This window comes from Gymnoscopelus microlampas, assembly GCF_963454915.1.
Source record: "Gymnoscopelus microlampas genome assembly, chromosome: 2".
NCBI classification, from domain to species: Eukaryota; Metazoa; Chordata; class Actinopteri; order Myctophiformes; family Myctophidae; genus Gymnoscopelus; species Gymnoscopelus microlampas.
The window spans coordinates 61,686,878-61,689,859 of NC_139939.1; positions in this window are offsets into that span (position 1 = coordinate 61,686,878).

Sequence of the window (2,982 nt, forward strand, 5' to 3'; positions counted from 1 at the left end):
ATGGAGTAATTCAACAACCAGACTTTAAGCCTCGTGATAAGTTTGGATTCTGGTACGGGGTGCGAAAATATCGCATTAAACAACGACGAGATGACGACAGACAGTTTATAACAATACCGAACTGTTTAACTCTCGGCCCATTTCGTGCGACCATCACGTATGCGGGCCAAGAGCCCCGATGTTATATATGTCAAGATATATACTATATACTTGAAAAAGACCGAAAGGGTCGAAACGTCGTATCAGCTGTTTGTTTGAAATAAAACCTGGAGCATAAAAGTGAGTTGCGAGCCAAATCTTTGTCTTATTACTACTGTCTCTACAGTTAAAGCTCAGCACCAAGGAACGGAGGATGTGCGTTATTTATGTTTCTGAATATATGTCAAGATCCAAATCATCAAGCCCGTTTATGCCCACAGATTAAATGCAGGAAGTGTGGCTCTTTTGGGCACACAGCTTTAACCTGCCAAAACAGCCCGGTGTGTAATCTGTGCGGAATGGAAGGACATATATTCTCTGAGTGTCCAGATTCCTATGCAAACAAAGCCAAAAGAAACAGAGCACAGAACAACGAGGGTGATATTCCGACCACAAGCCCAGCAGCTCCAAATGAAAACCCACTCGCCCAGATGACAGAACAACGGGCACCGTTACCACCGAGAGAGAGAGACGTACTACCCGCTGCAGCGACGCCGCACCCCGGCGTGACCGAGGCGGAGGAACCGGCAGCGCTGGAAGAGGAGAGGAGAGAATCCACAGCATCTGAAGACGAGAGGAGAGAATCGACAGCACTGGAAGACGCACGAGAAGAAGATAACATCATCAGAGCGCAGGAAAGTAACATGGAAGAGGCACAAAATCATGGAAACGTTTCTAATTCACATTCACACCAGCAAGCCCGTAGCTGGGCCGAACAAGTGGATGAACAGGACTACGATGACAGAGACCCCTCCATAACCTTTTATAAACTCCCAGATGCAACACCTTTTTCACCTGCACTAACACATCGTCGAGGACCATCAACCAGTAACCCCTCGACTACACGCAAAAGATCTCTACCCCATGACTCCTCTGAAGACCACCTAACGATTAACACAGCGCGAGCGCAACAAGAGAGAGGTACATCTCGACCACGAAAGAAAGCTCCCAAGTAGTCCGTCTGTGTAGTAGACTCCACACACTTTTACTATGACTGCTTTTTTTGTAGGATCATGGAATTTACGAGGTATACAGTCAAAGAAATATAGAGAAGACAAAATAAATTATCTATTAGGAACAAACATTGATATATTATGCATTCAAGAATTGAGACTGAAAAGTGAAGTGGATGTAAATGATGTGATTAATCTTTGGGAGAAAGGTCACGCAATTATTTCTATTGGTAATGATTTGGCAGATGGAGTAGGTATTTTATTTAAATCAAAAGATGTTCAGATCCATAAAAGGAGAGACATAATACCAGGTAGACTTTTAATGGTTGATTGTGTTATTAACGGAATTAAAATAAGGATAATTAATGTATATACATCTCAGAAAGCAAACGAGAAAATGCAACTCTTCAGGAAACTACAAGAGATAACGTTTACAGGACACCATGTGATTGTTTGTGGAGACTTTAATACTACTACTGAAAGCAATGACAAAATCTCAAATACACCTTTTAGACTTAGCCCAGAAGGAAAATGTTTGAAAGAACTAACAAACAATGTGGATTTAGTAGATATATATTTCGTAAACTTAACCCAAATGGTGAAGGCTTCACTAGATTTGACAGCTCTTGCAAAACAAGAATTGACAGAATGTATACTTCAAAAACGATAGACCCTATTAACTATAATACTATTCTTACAGATACATCTGATCATTTGATAATTGTGTCCTTGCTTTCAGTTGGGAAAAACGAAAAAAGAGGTTACTGGAAATTGAATGTTAAATGCCTAGAAAATGTTGAACTCACAAAGGATCTTGAAAAAGAAATCAGGAAAATGTTTGAATTGAAATGTTTTACAAAGTCTTATATAGAACTGTGGGAAATAATGAAATGTAGAATTTGCGACTATTTTAAATGTATGTCTAAAGAGATTAACATTGAACAAAATCCTAGATATGATCAGCTAACAAAACAAGTCTTAGTTCTAAAATTAAAAAACATATTGAGTGAGAACGAACAGAAAGATCTACATGACCTAAAAAAAGAATTGAACAGCTATAATAATGAGTTTTTGTTCAATATAAAAAAGGAGGCGGGGTTTAACACTACTTCTGATTCAGGAGTTCTGGTTCCTAAAGCTCTGACGTTATGTAAAAAAAGAAGGGAAAAACGTTTCCTCGAATCAGTTTTAGACAAAGAAGGCTGTGTAGTCTCCGAGGAAAAAGAGAAAAGAAGAGTGATACAAGAAATGTGTTCTGAGAAATATAAAAGATCTGAGACCAATTTTGATAAAATATCAGAATTTTTAGAAGATATTCAACCTTTGTCTAAGGAGAAAACAGTAGCATTATTAGGTGAAATTACAAAAGAAGAAGTAAAAATTGCCATAAAACAACTTAGCGTAAATAAAAGTCCTGGGCCTGATGGTCTGTCAGCTGAACTCTATTTGTTACTCTTTGAACCAATACTTATTACCCTTACTGCAGCCTTCAACGAAGGGATTAAAGAAGGCAGATTGAGTGACTCTTTTTACCTATAGGAGTGATGACAATGTTACACAAAAAAGGAGATAGAAGCAATTTAGATAACTATAGACACTTGACTTTGATGAATACAGATTACAAAATATTGGCCAAAGTAATAATGAATAGATTGATGAACATTTTAGACCAAATTATTGAACAAGAGCAAACATGCGCTATAAAAGGTAGAGTGATGTGGGATAACCTCTGTATATTTAGAGACATTATAACTTCAGATGCTGTGAAGGACTTTTATATTATAGGACTGGATCAAAAACAAGCCTTTGACTTGATTTCCCGCGATTACCT